Source organism: Macaca mulatta, chromosome 8, assembly GCF_049350105.2.
Source record: "Macaca mulatta isolate MMU2019108-1 chromosome 8, T2T-MMU8v2.0, whole genome shotgun sequence".
NCBI classification, from domain to species: domain Eukaryota; kingdom Metazoa; phylum Chordata; class Mammalia; order Primates; family Cercopithecidae; genus Macaca; species Macaca mulatta.
The window spans coordinates 13,466,785-13,491,096 of record NC_133413.1 but is presented as its reverse complement, the minus strand read 5'-3'; the positions used below and the strand labels follow the sequence as shown (position 1 = coordinate 13,491,096).

The following is a 24,312-nucleotide window of genomic DNA, read 5'->3' as shown; positions in this document are numbered from 1 at the left end:
GTTTTAAGAAAGTGTAGGGATTGTGTTGGGATGCATTCCAAGCCATCCTGAGTATGCGGACTGCAGGCTGTGGGTTAGACTAGCTTGGTTTAAAGCACTGACTGTATGTTACGTGGTTTAAATATCATCTCACTAGTATTTTTATTGACAGAGCATCTTGAAAAATAAGGAAAAGCTTACACGGACTTACAATCTCATCAAAATACAATGTTATAGTCTGAATCAATGATTTACATGAGAGTTGGGAAACCCTGTGTTGGAGGATTGTGGTGTCAGAATGATAACTTCTAGTAGCCTGAGGTGATGATGCATCTGGGAACTGTGTCCGCAGCACTAAGATGAACGTTTTGTATTCTAGTCATTCTCCTTCCCTAGCATTCTGTTCCTCCCCATTCCTGGCCTTCTGTTCCTTATTCGTCCCCCTTCCCTGGCGTGCCGTTCCTTCTTCCCTAGCGTGCAGTTCAGCACCACTCCCATGGACAGCACCGGTGTTCCTCACATTCTTGAGCATACCGTCCTTTGTGGGTCTCGGAAATATCCGTGCAGAGACCCTTTCTTCAAAATGTTGAACCGGCCCCTCTCCACGTTCATGAACGCCTTCACAGGTAAGACCAGCATCCTGAACGGAAAACCGTGTTTGCGTTTGCCAGGCGCACCCACTGGAATTCAGTTAGTTTCTGAGAAGGGATGACAGGAGTGGGCAATTCATGTTCTAGAAAAAGTTTTACCTCTCTCTACTTGAAGGACGTTAGAAATTTCATTCTTCAGGAAAGCCACATGGTAGCGAGATTATAAAAACTGGCATTTGAATAAAACGTACGTGAACTTTTCCTAGAAAGGTTCAAAACAATTTTCTCTTGGGGATATCATTACAATGCCAGGCCTCCAGAGTTACCACTAACATTGATGTTTGACTTTTAGTAAGACTGACGCTAGTGGATAGGGTGACGATGAACAGTGCACTCTGTGAAGGAGTGACATCGAAGAGCAAGTTAAATCCACGCTCTTACAGAATGAGGTCATCTTTGTAGACGTGTGAAAGTCTCTGGAGACACTTGAGAGAGTTTAGATGTTCGCTGAAGAAAGCCCTGGTGCCCGTCCAGTGCAGATCCTGAGACGGGATGGGAAAGCCGGCACTCAGGGTGATGAGCTGGGACAGCTGCTGAGGTCGGAGGCCAGAGCATGGAGCCACTGCCCCATCTCAAGAATAGCTACAACTTACTGTCCTAGGACAAAGGGGAAATGAGGCTTGAGATTCAATAATTTTAGTAGAAATCTGTTAAATTTTACAATTTCACTTTTCCTTTGTACCCAGCTAGTGATTATACTCTGGATCCATTTTCCACACAAAATTCCAAGGACTATCAGAATCTCCTCTCAGTGTATTTGGATGCCACCTTTTTCCCAGGTTTACGTGAGCTGGATTTCTGGTATGTCATGAGTGATAAACTAGTTGATACAGACTTTAGTATTTGAGTCACTGTCCGCTTATAATTATTTGTCCTCAGGCAGGAAGGATGGCGGCTGGAACATGAGAACTCCAGCGACCCCCAGATGCCCTTGGTCTTTAAAGGAGTCATCTTTAATGAGATGAAGGGAGGGTTTGTAAGTTTTCTTTTTTATGTTGTGTTCAGCTTACCTTACCCATGTACCGTATCATGATATGGACACATCTGAAAGATGGTTGCTTTTTCTTCAATATTCTCATTATAGGTGACATGTTCTTGGATTAGCTGGGGTCAGTGCTGTGAGCAGAAGCCAGGGGGTAGCAGGGCCAGGCTGCTGTTCTTCCCAGCAGGTCTCAGACCATGTCTGACGACCCCCGTGTATGATCTGCAGTAAGAGAAATGCTATTTTCATACCACTATCAACACATTGTCTTTTTCACTCATTCTTGCCCAAGTACATGGTGTACTTTCTAGAGGCTGCGTGGTGAGGTGTGTGACACACAGCAAGCTGGATACAGAGCAGATGGGGGAGTCCAGCTTCACCTCTGAGCCAGACACTACAGAGATTTGCAAAAAAGGCAACACAGCATCACTCTAAGTAGTCGGTTTTTTACTTTGTTATGAGAAGTATTTTCCAAACATATTTATATTAACATGTAATGATGGCTTACCTTAATGCATAAGTATTTTTAATACTTTAATTTTTTAATCAACTTTAATTTAGAATATAGAAAAATTATATAAACACACACAGGTACCTACACAGGCAAAAAAAAGCCCACATAATCAAAAGCTGTTTGGGTCCTCATTAAAACCCATTTGTGCCTAGTGTTCCATTATTGGAATCCTAAGCTTCTGGGAGTTATTTATATCCTACAGCTCAAGGTCATTGCCAAAGTCTGATTTTTACAAAAAAACTTGCAACCTCAGGAATAAATGGGTTAATTTTTCAGAGTGTAAAGGAATCTTGAGACCATTTTGGATTAAGAGCTGCTGTCCTGGGCCAGTGTCTTCATGTCCCCTTGTGACTTTGACAACCTGCCTGTGCTGGTGTCCCTGAGGCTCATGGGTGGCCTGCTCTCTGATTTCCGTAGCCCCCCTCAGCTGGTGAACTATTTCTTACCTTTTCATTCTCAATTTGGTGGTCTTTTCTTCCAAGGAGTCTTCTTGAAACTCAAATTGGGGTGACTGCTTCTCCCCACTTCCCTCGTGGCTGGAAGGCAGACCTGATGATCCCTCCGATTTACAGCCCTCGGCTATGCGTTGTTGCAACACACATCAAAATGTCCATTGTTCTCAATCCTTGGGTCCTGTGCGTGGGTGATGAGTGATTGAATACAGTGTTAAACAATGCCTGCAGGGGTGTCTTTTGTTTGTTTGTTTGTTTACCATTAGAAGAGTTTTATTTGCAAAGTATTACAGGCATATGCACCAGAATATGATCAATTGGCCATATTGTAAGTAATGTAGCATGTGTGTATTATTTTATATGTACATATTCTTATTTATTTACTTCACATTTCAAGACAGACAATGAGAGGATATTCTCCCAGCACCTTCAAAACAGACTTCTTCCCCACCACATGTACTCAGTGGTCTCTGGGGGTGACCCAATGTGCATCCCGGAGCTTACGTGGGAGCAGCTGAAGCAATTTCATGCCACTCACGATCACCCAAGCAATGCTAGGTAATATTTTGTTGGAAAAGTTTGATGGTGGATTGTGAAAAGTTGACTTGTTTGTATTCTTACATTTTCATGACATGGCTTCTCTCACAGTTAGCGATGCTTAAGAAATATCTAAGTGTAGGTAAGATTCTTGGCCTAAGTTTGCCTATCTTACTTGGACATTGATTTTGGACATTTACAATGATAGCCTTCAGTGGGCTCAGCATGGTGGTTACAAACACGGTGTTTAGAGAAGCCCAGAGAAGGGTCCTGGCCCCCAGCTTCTTGCCTCACTTCCAGCTTTGTTGCATGGAGAGTGGGGGTGCATGGATGGTGCCCACCCCGACCCAGGGTGTGTGAAGCTTCGAGCCTGTCCTTGGCATGGAGAAGTGCTCTTCCGATAGTGGATGCAGTCACAGAACCTTAATTACATCCTCACTTTCTGATACATCGCTTGTTTCTTATGTCACTAATATAAGGTCATTATCATAATAATATAGTTATATGTTTTATATAAAATACTAATAATTTCCATATAAATGCTAATGTAAAAACGTATTTCCAAGATTATTTTACATAAAAAGAATTATGAAAACTTTCAAGCATACAGAAAAGTAGACTAGGATAATGAGCCCCTAAACACTTATCACATAATAGATATCCTTTTCCTTGTGAAGTTTTTGGAAGTAAATTATAAACGTCATCATTTACTCCTAAATATTTGAATTTATGACCCTAAAACATGAAGATTATTTCTTACATGAGCTAATGCCATTTTCAGTTTTAATAGAATAAAACATACTTTCTTAAAACTGCCTATTTCTTATTCCATATTCAAATTTTCTAGTTGGCCTCAAAGTGTTTGTGGCACAGGGTCCCACAGATCACAGCTGCTCAGCCCGGGTCTCTCCCGGGCCCCCTCTCAGACGCCAGAGGAGTGTGCAGGCCGGGTTTCCTCCGGGCGCTCTCACTTTCCAGGTGTCCTGGCTGCTCCTGTGTGGTGTTGGGTGCCATGTTCCTGTGTTTCCTGAGAACTGGAAGTTAGATCCAAAGACTTAGTTTGAGTCAGGCTGTGCCTTTTCAAGCAGAGTCCCTCGTGGGGAGTTCTGCATAGATGGCCACATTCTACCTTCGTGTGAGGCCTGCTTGCCTCCACTGGGGGTCTCACGCCAGCGGGGTGCATGCTGAGAGTCGGCCACTGTCTTGTGAAGATCTGCCTTCTCCCTTCAACCACGGAGCAGCTGGTGCACTTGAGTTTCTGGTGTCCTGTGATAATGAGTTCCTCATCAACCTATTAATGGTTTTCATATTCATTGAGGATTATTGCCTGAATCATTTATTAAAGTTTGTGAAGTTTTCAAATTCTGTAATTCTTCATTCGTTTGCTGGACTTCTTCAAAGAAGAGCTCCACATCAGCTGGGGCTGTCGGGTTATCTTGAAATATGGTTCTGTGGAAAAGGCAGGGGCGGCTGCTCTCCCTGGGAAGTCCAGTTTGAGGAGGAGTTAGGGTGGTGCGGGAGCTACCTCTAATGATGACAGAAGAGGCTGTCTTTTTTTTTTTTTTTTTTTTTTTAAAGACAGGGTCTGGTTCTGTCCCCAAGGCTGGAGTACAGTGGCATGGTCTTAGCTTATTGCAGCCTCAGCCTCCTGAGCCACCTCAGCCTCCTGAGTAGCTGGGACTACAGGTGTGCACTACCATGCCCAGCTAGTGCTTATATTTTTTTGTAGAGACAGAGTCTCACCATGGTGCCCAGGCTGGTCTCGATCTCCTGAGTTCAAACAATCTGCCCACCTTGACCTCCCAAAGTGCTGGGATTACAGGTGTAAGCCACTGCGCCCACCATGGGGAAGAGAGTTCTTTCTTTTCTTCTTCCCCCCCCGCCCAGTCTTTTGTTTTGTTTTTTAGTACCCCGTGACCTCACAGAAATATTTCTGTATATGTACATATTTGAGACTATGTGATCAGATGGAATTTAGTTTTATGTCCACATTTGCCCCAGCTGTTGGCCCGTTTTGGTCTCACTTCTTTGGTTTCTACACCCCGACTCCCACCTCCCTAAAGCATGCACAGCAGGCCCTCCCTGCTCCAGAGGCTCAACTGTCTGTTTCCCAGGGAGCTCTGATTTCTGTGGCTAGTGGGGAAGGGCCTTTGGAGAGTAGCATCTGGACACTAGGGGTGGTGATTGCTTCTGGATTCTCTCAACCCCGAGAGTGTAAACTTTGTTTCTAAATTCTAGAATGAGAAATTTCTGAAGGTTCTTTAAGATACCAGTTCCTCAAACCTTAACCATAGCTCAGGCAACACAGTAAAGAAAAAGATAAATTCTGTCATTGTAACCTTTTTCCTCTGGTTGAATAAATGTTATCTTTATTAACATGTATAACCTTGAACTTGTTGCCAAAAATGGAGTTTTGTGAAACTGTCAGTTGGATTACTCTATTACTGTACTAGGGTTATAAAGTATTTTAACAAATACCTCATTTGGTTTTTGTCACATCTCTAGATGAAGTTTAAAATGAAAGATCAATGTTTGGCTAGGTGTGGTGGCTCATGCTTGCAAATCCAAGCACTTTGGGAGACCAAGATGGGAGGATTGCTTGAGGCCAGGAGTTTGAGACCAGTATGGGTAACAGTGAGAACCCATCTGTAAAACTTAAAAATTAGCGCACTGGGCATGGTAGCTCATGCCTGTAATTTCAACACTTTGAGAGGCCGAGGTGGGGAGATCACCTGAGATTAGGAGTTCAAGACCAGCTTAACCAACATGGTGAAACTCTATCTCTACTAAAAATACAAAAATTAGCCGGGCGTGGTGGCAGACGCCTGCAGTCCCAGCTTCTCAGGAGGCTGAGGCAGGAGAATGGCATGAACCCGGGAGGAGGAGCTGGCAGTGAGCGGAGATTGCACCACCCGCACTCCAGCCTGGGTGACACAGCGAGACACTCTCTCAAAAGAAAAAAAAAAAAAAAAGGCTGGACATGATACACAAGGTGACCCCAGGAGACTCCTGTGCAGAGTAAAAATGAACCGCAGCACTAAACTCAGTCCCTGAAGTCCCTGCGGGATTCTCCCCACCTCCCACCCCTGGGTCCACCTGCACCCTCCCAGAAAGAACAGTGACATCACCCCACAGCAGGAGATCACCAGCGGTGGCCACCGCACCCCAGGTAGCTGGGCCACCCCCAGGGTTTCACAGGTGGAGAGGGAGCCTGGGAACTTGCATTTCTAGCAATTTCCAGGTGACAGGGCACCACACTTAAAAATACACAATACTAGGTCCTGAAAGGACGTCTATTCACTTGCACATTGGTGGGATGGAGCCCTACATTGCGAAGGGCTTTTCTTCACGTGTCGTCCTTGAGCTCAAGGGGTGGCAGCACTTGGTGGGACCTAGTAGGGCGTCCCTTGCTGACTGCACACCCACAGCCAGAGCCCTCACCGGGATAATTCTCACAGGAAGCCTGCAGAGCTCCTGACACCTCGCTGGAGGGATGAGAAAGCTGAGGCTCTGAGGGGGATAAACTGATTACTGGAAGGTAACGACCTTAGTGAAGTGTTGAAGCTGCAGTGTAAACCCTAGTCTTATTTCATTTTAACTTTCAAGACTTCCTGATTTCCTCTATTACAATGCCTGTGCCTTAGAGTCATCAATGGGAACTTGAAGGAAAATAATGCCTGCTGAGGCCAGATGCTGACTTCATTGCCTGGGGGTGGAGCCTGTGTGGTTCTAAGCCCTCCTTCTGTACTTCTGAATGGTGAGGACGGCAAATCAGCTGCCTCCTGCTGGGCCCTGCAGGGTGAAACCTGAGGAAGCCCCAGGAACATTCAGTGAGGGGTTAGGTTGGAGGAGAACATGGTTGGATGAAAAGTAAGAAGAAAATGCACCAGCATTTACTGGAAGGCTCTTCACCCACAGGACAGGGAGGAAGACATGCACACCTGCAGTACGGGCTTTCAAACATCACCTGTTTCACCATCTCCTTAGGGCTCTCTAGGGCCCCAGCACACAGCTATTTGGGACAAAGGGCAGTTTCAGTGTCTTTCACTCCACACTCAAGCTACAGATTGTCCTTATATCTCAGGTATCCTGGGGATAATCCATCTCGTTTCGTTTTGGTTTTGGGAGCCCAACCCAAGAACCAAATAACTTTCCTAAGGTTTTCCAGGAGAAAACATCTTCCCACCAAAGAACAACCTTACCATTTGGAAAAGCACCTCTTCGTCATTTGCAAAAACCCCAGTTTTCAGGGAAGTGATAATCTTGTCATGAGAACCAAAGATAAAGTTGGAGATAACGAGGGAGTGGTTACATAGGAAATACGTGGTCATTACTCTGACCAATTATTAAATCACTTTCTTCACATGACACACTTTTTAACACCTTCTTACTAAACCACAGTGCGGGTAAGACAGTCACAAGACCGCTTCTTCCTTGAGTCAGAGTCATCCCCGGCCCACACCAGGGCCAGCAAGAATGACTGAGGTTGAAACTAGGCCTCATAAAATTTAGAAACTAGGCCCCATATAGAAAAAATTAACACCAGGTGGCTCTGGATAGGGTCCCACCCTGCCTCGATAGGGTCCCACCCTGATAGGGTCCCACCCTGCCGATTCCGGGAAACAACCTCATGGGGTCCCACCCTGCCAATTCCGGGGGTCCCACCCTGCCTCGAAGTTCCCGGAATCAGCAACTCCAAGAAAAAACCTCATAAGGTCCTGCTCTAACCAATTAGAACAAGACACCTTGCTCAGGCCATAGCTAGACCCAATTACCACGCGCCTAAAGCTTTTTTGAATTTCGCGCCTTAAGCTGTGTTTGAACTTGTGTTTGCCTATATAAACAACCTGTAACAAGCACTCGGGGTCCCAGGGCCAACTTAGAGCTTGGGACCCTAGCGCGCTAGTAATAAATAACTCTCTGCTGTGAATCTCGTGTCGGTGATCCTTCGCGGCGACCCCTGCCCAGGAGGGAATCGACAGTTCGGTTCCAACATTTGGTGCGTTGGCCAGGAAGTGGGGTCGTCCGAGGACCCCCGACCCATCCGGCGGAGACCTATCTGGCCCGGGCCACGGACTGCTGACTGAACGGACCCACCAGGTACTTTCATTTTGTTCTGTCTGTCTTGCCGGCTAACTCTGAACTCTGGGGAGTACTCCTTCTGAATTAAGTGGGGAAGGGGGACAGACGTGTCCCGCACCTTCCCACTTGCGCCCTGGGGGACGCCCTGGCGGTAGTCTGGGAGAAAGCTGACGACACAGTCAGCCTCTTCAAATCTGTAGGCAGGCCGCCCCTGCCGTCTGAATATTTTGTGATCTTGTGGCGCCACTCTCTGGCCGCGCGGCTTCTCCTTACTTGTCTGGTCTTTGTTTTTGTTTCTTTTGTTTTGTCCTTGTTATACGTGGACGAAATGGGACAGACGTTGACGACTCCTTTGTCTCTAACCCTGACTCACTTCCCTGACGTCCGGGCTCGAGCCCACCACCTCTCTGTAGAAGTCCGTAAGGGACGATGGAAAACATTTTGCTCGTCCGCATGGCCAACCCTCCATGGGGAATGGCCCCGGGACGGAACATTTAACCTCTCAATTATCTTGCAGGTTAAAGCAAAAGTGATGGATCCTGGGCCACTCGGACACCCGGACCAGGTGGCCTACATAATTATTTGGGAGGATCTGGTCCGAAATCCTCCCTCTTGGGTGAAACCCTTCCTCCATCCCCCTTCCCCATCCCAATCTACCCTCCTTGCCTTAGAAGCCCCAAAGAATCGGAATCCGGACCCGCCTAAGCCAGTCCTCCCAGATGAACCCCAGAGGGATCTCCTCCTTCTTGACCCCCTGCCTCCTCCACCTCAGAACCCCCTTCTGGGACCTCCACCTTACGCTTCACCCTTGCGCCCCCTGTCTTGTCCCCAGCACTTTTCTCTACCGCCTCGGCCCCTACCCTTTCTCCAACTTCTCCCTCGGCCCCTCCCTCCACCCCGTCTCCTTCTCCAACCCCGCCCAAGCTCACCCCTCGGACGCCGCCGCCGACACCTCCTCATCTCCGCTTGCGGTGGACTGAGGACCCAGAGGGCCCTTCTACTTGGCAATCCTCCCTTTTTCCCCTCCGTACTGTCAATCGCACGGTCCAGTACTGGCCCTTCTCTGCCTCTGACCTCTACAACTGGAAAACCCATAACCCTTCCTTTTCCCAAGACCCCCAGGCCCTAACCTCGTTAATAGAATCCATTCTCCTCACTCACCAGCCCACTTGGGATGATTGCCAGCAACTTTTGCAGGTCCTCCTAACCACTGAAGAAAGGCAGCGAGTCCTCCTGGAGGCCCGGAAAAATGTGCCAGGACCAGGAGGCCTCCCAACCCAACTTCCCAATGAAATAGACGAGGGATTTCCCCTCACCCGCCCAGACTGGGACTATGAAACGGCACCAGGTAGGCAGAGTCTCCGAATCTATCGCCAGGCTCTGTTGGCGGGTCTCAAAGGGGCAGGAAAGCGCCCCACAAATTTGGCCAAGGTAAGGACCATAACTCAGGAAAGGGATGAAAGCCCAGCAGCCTTCATGGAAAGGCTTCTGGAAGGATTCCGAATGTATACCCCATTCGATCCAGAGGCCCTAGAACATAAGGCTACCGTAGCTATGGCATTCATAGACCAAGCTGCATTAGATATAAAAGGAAAACTCCAAAGGCTAGATGGAATCCAAACCTATGGATTACAGGAATTGGTTAGGGAGGCAGAAAAAGTGTATAATAAGAGAGAAACCCCTGAGGAAAGGGAAGCCAGGTTAGCGAAGGAACAGATGGAGCGAGAGGATCGTAGGGACCGAGTGAGGGATAAGCATTTAACAAAAATCCTGGCGGCAGTTGCGAGAGAGAAAGGACCAGGGAGAGAGGGAGAGAAGCGGAGGCGGCCAAAAGTGGAAAAAGACCAGTGTGCCTACTGCAAAGAACGGGGACATTGGATTAAAGATTGCCCCAAGCGTCCTAAAGACCAAAAGAAACCTGCCGCTGTCCTCACCCTAGGTGAAGATAGCGAATAGGGGTGTCAAGGCTCTGGAGCCCCCCCCCGAGCCCCGGCTAACTCTCTCTGTAGGGGGGCAACCCACCACCTTCTTGGTGGACACAGGCGCCCAACATTCAGTTTTGACAAAGGCAGACGGGCCCCTGTCTTCCCGCACATCCTGGGTCCAGGGGGCAACAGGGGGAAAATTGCACAAGTGGACTAACCACCGGACAGTTAACCTTGGACAAGGAATGGTGACACATTCCTTCTTGTGGTACCTGAATGCCCCTACCCCCTCCTAGGGCGAGATCTTCTGACCAAGCTCGGAGCCCAAATCCATTTCTCCGAGACAGGGGCCCAGGTATTAAATCGGGACGGTCAGCCCATCCAAATCTTAACTGTGTCTCTGCAAGATGAGCATCGGCTTTTCGACGCTCCGGTTATCACTAGCCTCCCTGATATTTGGTTGCAAGATTTTCCCCAAGCTTGGGCGGAAACGGGAGGACTCGGGCTAGCTAAGTATCAAGCCCCAATCACAATTGATCTAAAGCCCACGGCGGTGCCCGTGTCTATCAAGCAATATCCCATGAGCCGAGAGGCTCATATAGGAATTCGGCAGCACATTAACAAATTTCTAGAACTCGGAGTGTTGCGACCTTGTCGCTCGCCCTGGAACACTCCTCTTCTGCCAGTAAAAAAGCCTGGTACTCAGGATTACAGGCCTGTCCAAGACTTGAGAGAAATCAACAAAAGAACCATGGACATCCATCCCACGGTCCCCAATCCTTACAACTTACTCAGCACCTTAAAACCAGGCTATGACTGGTTTACAGTATTAGATTTAAAAGATGCTTTCTTCTGTTTACCTCTGGCCCCCCAAAGCCAAGAACTCTTTGCCTTTGAGTGGAAGGATCCTGAGAAAGGAATTTCGGGCCAATTGACCTGGACCCGGCTTCCCCAAGGATTCAAGAACTCTCCCACTCTCTTCGATGAGGCTCTTCATCGAGACCTGACCGACTTCCGGACCCAAAATCCAGAAGTAACTCTACTCCAGTATGTGGATGACCTCCTCTTGGCTGCTCCTACAAAGGAAATCTGTATACAAGGTACCAGGCATCTACTCCAGGCACTGGGTGAAAAAGGATACCGGGCATCCGCCAAGAAGGCACAGCTCTGTCAGACCAAGGTAACATATCTGGGATATATCCTGAGTGAAGGGAAAAGGTGGCTCACCCCTGGGCGCATAGAGACAGTGGCTCGCCTTCCACCACCACGAAATCCCAGGGAGGTACGTGAATTCTTGGGAACTGCTGGGTTCTGTCGCTTGTGGATACCCGGTTTTGCTGAACTGGCCGCCCCCCTTTATGCACTCACCAAGGAGAGCACCCCTTTCACCTGGCAGACAGAGCATCAATTGGCTTTTGAGGCACTAAAACAAGCACTCTTGTCTGCCCCGGCCCTTGGGTTACCGGACACCTCAAAGCCCTTTACCCTCTTCCTGGACGAAAGGCAAGGAATTGCCAAAGGGGTCTTGACCCAAAAATTAGGGCCTTGGAAAAGACCGGTAGCATACCTGTCTAAGAAGCTAGACCCTGTGGCGGCCGGCTGGCCCCCGTGTCTCCGTATCATGGCAGCCACCGCTATGCTGGTCAAGGACTCTGCTAAGTTAACCCTTGGGCAGCGACTGACTATTATTACCCCACATGCTCTAGAGGCCATAGTGCGGCAGCCCCCAGACCGGTGGATAACCAACGCACGCCTAACCCACTACCAGGCCCTCCTACTGGACACGGACCGCGTCCAGTTTGGCCCTCCGGTCACCCTAAACCCTGCTACGCTGCTGCCGGTACTGGAAGACCAACCAAGCCCACACGATTGTCGGCAAGTACTGGCTGAGACCCATGGAACACAGGAAGACCTTAAAGACCAGGAACTCCCAGACGCGGATCACACCTGGTACACAGACGGCAGCAGTTACCTTGACTCAGGTACCCGGAGGGCGGGAGCGGCGGTAGTAGATGGCCACAACACCATTTGGGCACAATCACTACCTCCTGGCACGTCTGCACAGAAGGCTGAGTTAATAGCACTAACCAAGGCCCTAGAGCTGTCGAAGGGGAAAAAAGCTAACATTTATACTGATAGCCGGTATGCCTTTGCAACGGCTCATACTCATGGAAGTATCTATGAAAGAAGAGGTCTCCTAACCTCAGAAGGAAAAGAAATCAAGAACAAAGCTGAAATAATTGCCTTATTGAAAGCCCTTTTTCTTCCTCAAGAAGTGGCTATAATTCACTGTCCCGGGCATCAGAAAGGACAGGATCCAGTCGCAGTAGGAAACAGACAGGCTGACCAAGTAGCCAGGCAAGCCGCCATGGCGGAAGTACTGACCCTAGCCACAGAACCTGACGAAACCAGCCACATAACTATTGAACATACTTATACCCCAGAAGACCAGGAAGAAGCAAAGGCCATAGGGGCTATAGAAAACAAAGACACTAAAAACTGGGAAAAAGGAGGAAAAATAGTCCTTCCCCAAAAGGAGGCCCTGGCAATGATCCAGCAGATGCATGCCTGGACACACTTGAGTAATCGAAAGCTAAAATTACTGATTGAAAAAACTGACTTTCTAATCCCAAAGGCAAGTACCCTCGTAGAACAAGTGACATCTGCCTGTAAGGTCTGTCAGCAGGTAAACGCTGGGGCTACCCGAGTGCCAGAAGGGAAACGAACTCGTGGTAACCACCCAGGAGTCTATTGGGAAATAGACTTCACTGAAGTAAAACCTCACTATGCTGGATATAAGTACTTACTGGTGTTTGTAGATACCTTTTCAGGATGGGTAGAAGCCTACCCCACCCGGCAAGAAACGGCACGCATAGTAGCCAAGAAAATTTTGGAAGAAATCTTTCCTAGATTCGGACTTCCCAAGGTAATTGGGTCAGATAACGGGCCGGCCTTCGTTTCTCAGGTAAGTCAGGGGCTCGCCAGGATATTGGGGATTAATTGGAAATTACATTGTGCCTATAGACCCCAGAGCTCAGGACAGGTAGAAAGAATGAATAGAACAATAAAAGAGACCCTTACTAAATTGACCTTAGAGACTGGTTTAAAAGATTGGAGATGCCTCCTATCCTTAGCTCTGTTAAGGGCCCGGAACACACCTAACCGTTTTGGGCTCACTCCATATGAAATCCTCTACGGAGGACCTCCCCCTTTATCAACCTTGCTTAATTCCTTCTGCCCCTCCGATCCTAAGACTGACCTACAGGCCCGGCTAAAAGGACTCCAAGCAGTACAGGCCCAAATCTGGGCCCCTTGGCAGAACTGTACCAACCAGGACATCCACAGACCAGTCACCCCTTCCAGGTGGGAGACTCTGTCTACGTTAGACGGCATCGCACTCAAGGACTAGAGCCTCGGTGGAAAGGACCCTACATTGTTCTCCTGACCACACCCACAGCCATAAAGGTTGACGGAATCTCCACTTGGATCCACGCATCCCACGCCAAGGCTGCTCCAGGGACGCCCGGACCAACACCACCTGAGACATGGAGACTCCGACGCTCCGAGGACCCGCTCAAGATAAGACTCTCTCGTATCTAGCCCCTTGCTTGTTACTAGCCCTCCTTCCCTCCGTCGCTGGCAGTAATAACCCCCACCGGCCATATAACCTGACCTGGCAGGTAATTGATTTTAGTACTCATGAGGTCTTAGATAAAACCTCAAAAATTGCTCCTATGGGGACTTGGTTCCCTGACCTCTATTTCAACCTAGACAAAATAGCAAAAATAGATGACATGGAAGGGGGAGAATGGAGAAAACAGGCTAGAAGGGTGTCCGTAAGCCAGAACGGGTTCTATGCCTGTCCCGGATTCAGGACAGGAGAAATGAAAAAAACTTGTGGAGAAATAGATGCCCTGTTTTGCGCTAGTTGGTCCTGTATAACTACCAATGATGGAGAATGGAAATGGGCCACGAAACCCTGGTGCATAACCATGTCCTTTGTCCAGCGCTGCACCAGAACCCGATATTCAAAAACTTGCAATCTGGTCCGCATCAAGTTTGAAGATGCAGCAAAATCTGATAACCGTTGGATATCCGGGTTAATATGGGGCCTATATTTATACCAAAAGCCACTGTATGGAATCCCTATCCAAATCAAATTAATAGTCAACCCTATCACAGCCCCTGTCGCAGTAGGACCAAACCAAGTTTTATCAGAAACAAGGAAGCCCCTGGTTCCTGCACCAAGAGAGCCCCAACCAAGAGCTCCTAAAAGCACTTCCCCGCCTCTAATCTCCACCTCCTCTAAATACACACCTTCAGCCCAAAACGTCACCCGCGGGCCCCTTGACCTGGGAATAGGTGACAGGCTCCTAAATCTCATAAAGGGCTCCTACTTCGCTTTAAACCAGACAAAGCCAGAATTTACATCCTCTTGCTGGCTATGTCTGGCAACAGGCCCCCCTTACTATGAAGGCATTGCCTCCACTAATAATTTCACTAACTCCGCCAATCCTACTGGATGCGCATGGGAACAACAAAGAAAACTAACCCTGGCTGAAGTTTCTGGGTCAGGAACCTGCATAGGCCAGGTGCCCCCTAGTCATCAGCATCTTTGTAATGTAACCTTGACAGTACCCAGCTCCAATCACTATTTGGTCCCCTCCGAGACGGACTGGTGGGCTTGCAACACTGGGCTCACCCCCTGTATATCCACAGCCGTTTTTAGCAGTGGCACCCACTATTGCGTGTTAGTACAAGTTGTTCCCCGAGTATACTATCACTCTGGAGACTCCTTTGATCTCCGGTATGAGCAAAAAACTCATACTAGACCAAAGAGAGAACCTATCTCCCTCACCCTCGCCGTAATGTTAGGAATTGGGGTAGCGGCTGGAGTTGGGACCGGGACAGCAGCCCTGGTGCATGGTAACCATCATCTGCAACAACTTAGAGTAGCCATAGATGAAGACCTTAGAGCCATAGAACAATCCATCACAAAACTTGAAGAGTCCTTGACTTCTCTGTCTGAAGTTGTATTACAAAACCGACGAGGACTAGAAATTGTCTTTCTGGAGGAGGGCGGGCTCTGTGCAGCCCTGAAAGAGCAATGTTGTTTTTATGCAGATCATTCAGGAGTAGTTAAAGATTCTATGGCAAAACTGAGAGAAAGATTAGACAAAAGAAAAAGAGAGAGAATCTCAGCAAAATTGGTTTGAAAATTGGTACAACCAATCCCCTTGGCTTAGCACCCTAATCTCCACCATCTTAGGACCCCTCATCCTGCTCACGCTCATCCTGACTTTCGGGCCATGCATACTCAACCGCTTACTCACCCTTATTAAAAATAGATTAAACATAGTACATGCTATGGTTCTGACCCAACAATACCAGACCCTCAGGACTGAAGAAGAGGCTCAAGATTGAGCCTCTGACACAAAAAGAGGAGGGAATGAAACTAGGCCTCATAAAATTTAGAAACTAGGCCCCATATAGAAAAAATTAACACCAGGTGGCTCTGGATAGGGTCCCACCCTGCCTCGATAGGGTCCCACCCTGATAGGGTCCCACCCTGCCGATTCCGGGAAACAACCTCATGGGGTCCCACCCTGCCAATTCCGGGGGTCCCACCCTGCCTCGAAGTTCCCGGAATCAGCAACTCCAAGAAAAAACCTCATAAGGTCCTGCTCTAACCAATTAGAACAAGACACCTTGCTCAGGCCATAGCTAGACCCAATTACCACGCGCCTAAAGCTTTGTTTGAATTTCGCGCCTTAAGCTGTGTTTGAACTTGTGTTTGCCTATATAAACAACCTGTAACAAGCACTCGGGGTCCCAGGGCCAACTTAGAGCTTGGGACCCTAGCGCGCTAGTAATAAATAACTCTCTGCTGTGAATCTCGTGTCGGTGATCCTTCGCGGCGACCCCTGCCCAGGAGGGAATCGACAGTTCGGTTCCAACAAGGTCACCCTTATTTCCTGGATACTTGGAGGAGCTGGATTTCCCAGTTTACAAATCTCAGTTTCCTGGGATTCTGCTCTGATAAAATCCAAACTGTACTTAAAAAAAAAAAAAAAAAAAAAGGAAGGAATAGGCTGGCCGCGATGGCTCATGCCTGTAATCCCAGGGCTTTGGGAGGCCAAGGCAGGAAGATCACGAGGTCAGGAGATTGAGACCATCCTGGCTAACAGGGTGAAATTCTTCTCTACTAAAAATACAAAGAAAACTGAGCCGGGCGTGGTGGCATGCGCCTGTAGTCCCAGCTACTTGGGAGGCTTAGGCAAGAGAATCGCTTGAACCCGGGAGGCGGAGGTTACAGTGAGCCGAGATTCCGCCACTGCACTCCAGCCTGGGTAACAGAGCGAGATTCCGTCTCAAAAAAAAAAAAAAAAAAAAAAAAGTAAGAATAGATGAAATCTAATGAAATAATCTAGTTCTATCCTTTTACCTCCTCCGTTGTCTGGAGTACTAAAGCTCCCTACCTCGCCCTCTCTCACAGCACTGAACTGCTTTTCCTGAATTTTCCCACACTGCTGATCACTCACTTGTTAATTTCGATGCAAACATTCTTTTTGAGAAATAAAGTCAGTTTGCCGACTGCTGCCACTGGTTTGTCAGAAAATGAACTTGCACTGCGCTGATCTCACTCCTGCTGCCAAAGCTCTTTCTAGGGGTCTCTCCTTTGACAATGTAGGGATTATGTAGGCATGGGGAGGTGGGATACCAAGGGGCGATTCTGTCAACGTGCTGTTCCCCCATCCCCACCCCCGCCGGGTCAAAGTCATCGAGCCGGGGGCCTCTCTGACTATCTGGACTGTGCAGACCACCGTGTCTTCCGGTAGGGTCAGGGGAGGGCTTGAGATAAATCTGTAGTGCCCTTCACTCAACCACCGGCTCACTGTCCACCTCAAGTGCCCCAAGCGCCATCGCTGCCGGGCGCTATGTGGATGTGCCGGTGAGAAAATAGAAAGTCTCTGGTCCCGGCGGAGCTTCTTCCGATCAGGAGAGACCCGAAAGCAAGAAACACAGTGAACAAATGCATGATGCCCAGGGGTGGATGGCCATAAGCACTACGGAGAAAAATAACAAGTGGGGTGGTGGTGTTAAGAGGGTGGGGAGGAGGAAGGGCTGCCATTGACAATCGGAGAGCCTGCAGACTTGCCTGAGAGTGACGTTTGGGGAAAGAAGGAAAGGGAAGAAGGGAAGGGAGGTTAGCTAAGTGGACATCTGGGAAAGAGCTCAGGCAGCAGAGGGGCTGGGGCGGGGGGGCACTGGCAGCGTGCTGCATTCCAGGGTCCTCTGCGTGGCAGGGTGTCAGCCCTCCCCTGCACATCCCTCAGGGCCTTCGCAGAAGCACCCACACGGGGACCTTCTACATACAGGCAGGACACGCCACCCATCGCCGTGACCACACTGTCCCTCAGAGGAGTCGCTGGCCACGTGCACCCCGTCCACATGGAGATGAACTTTAAGATTCTTTACACAATGGATTTCAAAGACTTAGTACGGAAAACGGTGTAAAATATTAATCAACACAATAACTGATTGTTATCAAAATAGTGGGCTGAATGCTGAATATAAAACAGGTTTTTTTTTTGCTTTTTTTTTTTTTTTTTTTTTTACTTTTTTTTCTTTAGATAGGGTCTCACTCTGTTGCCCAGGCTGGAGTGAAGCTGTGCAGTCACAGCTCACTGCAGCCTCCAACTCCTGGGCTCAGGCAATCCTCCCACCTCAATCTCCCACGGGGCTGGGACTGTAGGTGTGCACCGCCACATCCGACTCATTGTTTTGTATTTTTGGTAGCGACTGAGTCTCTCCATGCTCTCCAGGCTGGCCTCAAACTCCTGGGCTCAAGTGATCCACCTGCCTTGGGCTCCCAAAGTGCTGGGATTACAGGCGTGAGTCATGGCACCCAGTGTCCCCCTGTCCCGGCCCGCCTTTCTTTAATGTGGCAACTAGATCATTTAAAATTGCATAAATAACACAAGCCACCCACGCAGGTCCCAATCCTGGGAGATGCTCCCGTTGGAGAAACATCCAAGAAGCAGATCTGCTTGGATTTGCAAACGGCCCCTCTGGCCCCAGTGGGATCTGCTGTGCAGAGCTGCTCTGGAATCGGCTCTTCAATACCGCCCTTGAGTGTACTGTGCACCTCCTGACTTTCGACCAGCACAAAGCTCCTTATTAAACGCTGACAAAAATTCCTTCCATTCCAGGTGCCATAATGGATTCATTAATCTCCTATTGATAGGTTTTTGCTGGTTTTCCCAGTTCCTGCTATTCTAAGCACTGCTGTGAAGACTCTCCTTTTACCCCACCGGCCCGTGTCTGCCGCAGCTCACACGCTCTGCCTTCCAGCGGTAATAGCTGAGTGCCCATTTACCCGCCGCCCCAACACACTCAAGTCCCTGGGTCTCCTCGGCAGGGTGTGTCTCTGGGCATAGGGCTGCCCTGCCACATGCCCCACCCCATAAGCTTCCATCTGTGGCCGCTCCTTGTGAGACCCTAAACTCATGACCTCCCCTCCTGTCCTCTCCTCTCCACAGAGCCACCCTTATCAGAGACAGTCAGTCTGCTTCCCAGTCAGTCGGCTTCCCTCCACCTGCTTCCCAGTTCCCCTAAGGCAAATCCAAGGTCCTCCTCTGGGCCACCCTCCTCTACCGACTCCTCCCTCACCGTGGGGTCAGGTCAAAGGGCCCCAACTAGAGACTCCCCTGGGCCCTTTCATAAGACAGGAACTTTTCTTCTCAGGTCCAGCTACAGGCACATTGTACCCGCGTCTCACCGCAGGAGTGAGAGCTCCAGGGGCATAAAGGGCTTGGTTCCTTTGCCTAAAGCCTGCCCTGACTCACCGAAGGTGGTCCATTAATGTGTGAAATGATTACAGAAACACTGAAATAAGGCTAGGTGTGGTGCCTCAAGCCTGTAATCCCAGCATTTTGGGAGGCCAAGGTGGGTAGATCACTTGAGGTCAGGAGTTCGAGATCAGCCTGACCAACACGGTGAAACCCCATCTCTACTAAAGATACACACACACACACACACACAACCCAGGTGGGCGTGGTGGTGAAAGTCTGTAATCCCAACTACTTGGGAGGCTGGGACAGAAAAATCGCTTGAACCCAGGAGGCAGAGGTTGCAGTGAGCCCAGATCAAGCCACTGCACTCCAGGCTGGGCAACAGAGGGAGACTCCATCTCAAAAAAACCACACACTCACAGAAACAAAATCTTAATTGTGGTAAGACACAGCTGAAAAGATATGAAGGAATGACTCCCCAAGTCTACTGCATGCCAACCTTTCAATCATTTTCCATTCAGAAAACTTCAGATCAGATCATTTACATATGTACGTTAAGACAAGGGGTCCTATATTAATGAATCTTCTCTGCCAAAATCCTGGTCAAAGTCAGAAAACAATCCCAAAGGACTCCTGGGAGCATCTGACGTTGGAGAAACCTGGAGAAGTGGAGAAGCTGATCTGCACGATTTGCAAACCGCCACACTGGCCCCAGGGGGACCCACAGCACCGGCGCCCTCCCCCTACCGGTGAGAGTCGGAGCCTCACTCAGACCCACACAGTCAGGATCTGCACCTCCGAAGGCTCCCCCAGGCGACTCTGGGCACATGGAAGCTGGGAAGACAGCAAATGGGCCCTGGGGTCGGAGGGGGGCCCAGCACAGTCCAGCCTTTTCTCTTTTGGCTCCTCAAGACTTTCACTGTAGACGTGTGTTAGGGAAGAGGGGAGTGAAGAAAGAGACAGGGAGAGAAGACAGAGACCGAGTGATGCCTCCATTCTGCAGAGGAAAACACTGAGACCCTAATCAGCACTCCAGACTGCAGGGCCAGGGCGGGACTTATAAGTAAGTCTCTGCCTCTCCGTGCTCTGGTCTGCCATGTGTCTGGCTGCCTCTTCCATCCTGACAAGCACAATGACTGCAATTCCAAACAAAGGACTGGGAGTTGGGGGTGAAGATGGAGAGAACCGAGGAGTGGGGAGGGAAACGACAGCCTCTGGGCAGCTACTCTCTAATATACACAAACACACCAGAAAGGGCTTGTAGAAAAGAAACGCAAAACACAACCCAACTACTGACACATGGCCCTCTTTTCCATATTCACCCGCACGTTCTTAGCAGAAAGGCAACTGTGAACGTGCAATCTGGTATCCTGACGTTTGCCCTGACCACGTTGTTACCGTATCTTCGTCTTTCTAATTTTAATTGTTTCTGACGGCCCATCCGATTGGTAGAGCTTATTTAAAGAGTCCTGATTCTCCCTGATAAAAAGTTGGAGTCCTGTATCAAAAGCTTTTAGTTTTCTGTAACCAAGAAGGAAAACATGCTTCTTTTGAAAGATGAGAAACTGTCTAGCTTCGAAGGGTCCTCCGAGTATGGCACACAAAGCGATCTGCATTCATAGAAAATGATGCCATCACACAAATCTCCCACTGTGCCACGGGGTGACACTATCACTCATCATCTGCCTCCCAGACCCAGTAATTTCCGCAAAATCAATTACTGCACTTTACACTGAAAAGATCCCATCAAAGAATGTGTGTGCACAGGATGGTGAGGGGCGCCGGAGCTGTGTGAGCCGAAATGGCACTGTTCTCAGTTTCCCCTTCCATCCTACTGGGCTCCGAAGCATTGCTTCAGAGATTTTCCATTTTATCTTATAATTAAATAATATGAACTTTACCGGGGGAAGAAAAGCAGCCCATCACATTAATACTAAGCCTTAATATCATTTTTGCCATCTTGACTCCTATCGCTCTAAAAAGTCATTTTCCTTTGCCCTCACAAAACCACCCAAGGAATATTGCTTCAGACACCAAAGGTGCCCATGTGGGGCTCAAGCCTGGTGTCCAATAAATATGTGTGTCATTGACCTAATGCATGTTCAGTCAATTGAAACTTCACACTTCTGACTTCGGTTTTAAGGTGCTAATCTTGAAGTCTTAACAGTTTATACATATAGACCTGAGGATGTTGGGTACTTTTGATTAGAGAGGGTTGAATTCCTGTAAAGGACTTCATAAACGAAGAAGACAGCTAGAACCCCTGGTTTCCTGCTCCTCAGTGGAGATTCCAAGCTGGAGGCAGGCAGCAAACACTTGCGTTCCTGTCAAGTGCCAGGCGTGGTACTGGGCGAGGGAAGGTCACCAGCGAAGACACAGCTACACGAAGCCCTGAACATCCCTAGTGCAGCCACAGGGCCCGGCCACACCACGGAGCTCTGTGAACTCAGGGAAGCTGGAACACCTCGGGCATCCCTTGCTCATGTGTAAAGTGGGGATAAGTCAGTGACCAGCATCACTGAGGGCCTGCCACATAACAGAGTCACTAAACGCTAGCTATTCTCACTAGGATTGGAAAGGTTGATACTTACTCCATTTACATGAACTTTCTATAAATACTGTATTGATGTTCATGTCACCACAGGCAAAAAGGACGCCGCTTTCGCATCCAGCCCACCCTAAGGATGCACCTGGACTTCCCACTACATTCAGCTCCATCAGGCATCAGGCCCTGCAGAAGCCACAACCTGTGACGAAGACAATGAGTCACTCTTGGTGTGTGGCACAGCGTGACGTGGCGGTGGGCACTTAGTCATGGTCAGTCCGTGATCCAGAGCTGCGGAGCTTATTTTAGGGTGAGCGAAAATCAATTTAAGTTTCCAGACATGTCTTGGGACAACAGAAGATACCCAAAGAAGTAGGAAAAAAAATAAAAATAAAAAACTGGCCTGAGAAATACTTTCTTCATTCAAGGCCTGGGTAGTCAGGAATATGGGAAAGTCATTTTCAATTTTATCTTATAATTAAATAATACGAACTTTACTGGGGGAAGAAAAGCAGCCCATGGCGTTGGTATTAAGCCTTAATATGACTTTTGCCACCTTGACTCCTATCGCTATAAAAAGTTACTTTCCGTTCCCCTCACAAAACCACCCAAAGAATATCTGTGTAATTTTGAGCAAGTTGGGTTTTGCTCACTTTTGAGCATTAACTAGATTAAGGAGCTTCACCAAGAAACACCCCTGAAGAGCATGGTGGAGGCATGACATGATGGCTCATGTCTGTAATCCCAGCTCTTTGGGAGGCCAAAGCAGGAGGCTCACTAGAGGAGGCCAGGAGTTCAAGGCCAGTCTCAGCAGCATAGTGAGATCCTGTCTCTACAGAAATAATAATAATAATATTAATAATAACAATTAGCTGGTCATGATGGTGCATTCCTGTCTTCCCTGCTACTCAGAAGGCTGAGGCAGGAGGATCACTTGAGCCCAGGAGTTTAAGGCTGCAGTGAGCTATGATGGCACCACTACACTCCAGCCTGGGCGACAGAGCCAGACATAAGTACTCTTGGTGGTCTAAGGGACAGTACAATATTTGGAATTAGGATCTGTTTTGCTCCTACCACAATCATGTACGCACCTCATGCCCTTACCTAAGTTATTTTTCTTTGTGAGTCTTTCTCCCCACTTCCAAAATGAGGGCATGCCTCTCTTGGGATCATGTATCTAGGCTTGGAGATAAGAATTGTAAAGCTCCTAGTATACAAAATATTTTCAACAAATGGTAGCTATGGTCATTTTAATATATGGAATTTTACCATAATTTCACATCTGATAGATAATTCCCCTGAAGTTAATACTTGAATGGGAATGTGTGCTCTGATCTCTAGCTACAGGCAATAGTCTTCTACGTCAGGGAAAATCAAGTACTAATATAGAATCAGAATAAAATGGCAAAAAGAATGGGGGCACAACAGAGAAATTCTCGAGGAATAACCTACTTACTGTAAGAATTTGTAAATCTGTGGCAGCTAAGACCAGGCCCTCTGAGCACATCTGGAGGTGAACTTCCTTAAAAGAAATGCGTCCAAATGCTCCAACAGGTTCAAGATCACATCTCGGAAGGGTAAAACTCTTTACAGAGTCTACAAAAAAATTGTGACTTCAGCTCTGCCAGGGAAAGAATGCCCAGGCGACCCGCTGTGGCGGGCTTCCCCAGGGACAGCCCAGGTGTGACCCATGTGGGCTCGAGGCCACCGTATTTGAGGCCACCTGCAGGGCTGAGGGCAGCTGTCTCCTGTTAAGCCGAGGCTGTACCAACCAAGCCACGTTCCCACATAATATTGGTTTCCAAAGTACCTTTTTCCCCAGAAGAGAAGAGACGTGGACTTACTAACCTTCAATATGTGTAACTCCTCCCAGGTGGCAAAACCAGGGTAACAGAGAACACCGCGATTCTGCCACTGTATCCTAATCTCACGTGCCTGTACACAAACTCCCAAGCATTTTAGCAAGCTTCTGGACATGGAGCTCAAAAGAATGACCTATAAATATTTTCCAATACATACAGCATCTTAATGTGTTTTTCTTTCTTTTTTTATTTTTTGTAGACACAGAGTCTCACTATGTTGTCCAGGCTGCTCTGGAACTCCTGGGCTCAAGCGATCCTCCTGCCTCGGCCTCCAAATGCACTGGAATGACAAGCATGAGCCACCGTGCAGGAAGCACAGCACCTAAATTCCAAAATAACCTTGAACCCCTGACCTTCCACCCGCCCTGGTGACTTCCAGAGATCGGTTCTTCTTCCCTTGCCAAAGGTTTCTTGTCTTTCGCGGCCCTTGCCACATCCACTTCGCCCTGTTCTCCCCTTCTCCGTCCGTCCCCCCCTCGCCGCCGGTAGGGGCGCGCGCACCTTGAACATCCCCGCCGCTGGTCAGCATGCCGATGGCCTTGCGGGCCCCGGAGAGGTGCTCCAGAAACTTCCGCAAGGAGCCCTTGGGGGCCCGGGAGTCGTCCGCGTCCATGGCGAGAAGGCCGAGGGCAACCGCTAGTCCGGCTGCGCAGCAGGCAGTGGGGAACCTGCCCCCGCGCGCCCGACTTGGAACCGCCGCCAGGCCCGCGCCCCTGCTAGGCCCCAGCGCCAATGGGCGGGGCCCGAGCGCACTGGAGGGGCTACGGGGGCGGGGGAGCGGCTAGGGGCAGGGGCACGGCTAGGGGCAGGGGTAGGGGCAGGGGCTGGCGGGGGGACACGTGTGGGCAGGAGGACCTACGCGGGGGTCGTCGTAGGTGGGGGCCGCGCTAGCGGTGGGGAAGGCCGCAGAGGCGGGGGTAGAGCCACAGGTGGGCGAGGTCCCTGCGGGTGGGGCCGCGTTGCTGGTGCGCGAGCCTCGCGGGTGGGTT

General features: G+C 49.1%; 1 long non-coding RNA gene across 1 annotated transcript; it reads right to left on the bottom strand.

Moving 5' to 3' along the window:
- Nucleotides 1-122: 122 nt before the first annotated feature.
- On the bottom strand, nt 123-23,984 carry LOC144330714 (uncharacterized). Its single transcript, XR_013397098.1, has 3 exons — nt 23,825-23,984; nt 2,572-2,758; nt 123-1,833 (listed from the first exon to the last, which is right to left on the bottom strand). It is a non-coding gene; the product is annotated as an uncharacterized LOC144330714 (long non-coding RNA).
- Nucleotides 23,985-24,312: the final 328 nt, after the last annotated feature.